Below are 542 nucleotides of genomic sequence, written 5' to 3' on the forward strand. Positions count from 1 at the left end.
CCACCTGATCCCTGAAGGGAGTAGTGGGAACCTTGGGCACATAGCCGGGCCGGGGCCTCAGGGTTACCTGGGAGTCGGCTGGCCTGAACTCTAGGCACGAATTGTCGACCGAAAACGCGTGCAGGTCCCCTACCCTCTTGATGGGGGCCAGTGCAAGCAGGAGCAGAGTTTTCATTGACAGAATCTTCAGCTCGACTGTCTGCAAAGGCTCAAATGGGCCCTGCTGTAGTGCTGTGAGCACTAGAGTCAGCACTTCAAAGCGTAAGCGTGTCTCATAGACAGTGCTCTCGCTGAAGTGATGGTGTCAACTACCTCTTGGGGTAGGTCACTTAGAACCTCCGCGTCCCGTTGATGGGAGCGCAGACCACCTTGTCGGTTGTTGTACGCAACGGTCGCAGTGTTGTCCGTGCAGACTAGTACATGCTTGCCTCGTAAGCACCCTTTGAGACGGATCAAGGCAAGGTGCACTGCCAGCAACTCGAGGCAGTTGATGTGCCAGTGCAGTTGGGGCCCCGTCCAAACCCCTGACACTGCAAGCCCGT

General features: G+C 57.0%; 1 pseudogene; it reads right to left on the minus strand.

Annotated features, from left to right (window-relative positions):
• The window catches only part of LOC107667712 (laminin subunit beta-1-like), a 17,976-nt pseudogene that overhangs the window by 11,045 nt on the left and 6,389 nt on the right, over positions 1-542 (minus strand).

Source organism: Sinocyclocheilus anshuiensis, unplaced genomic scaffold, assembly GCF_001515605.1.
Source record: "Sinocyclocheilus anshuiensis isolate Anshui unplaced genomic scaffold, SAMN03320099.WGS_v1.1 scaffold2145, whole genome shotgun sequence".
Taxonomy (NCBI): domain Eukaryota; kingdom Metazoa; phylum Chordata; class Actinopteri; order Cypriniformes; family Cyprinidae; genus Sinocyclocheilus; species Sinocyclocheilus anshuiensis.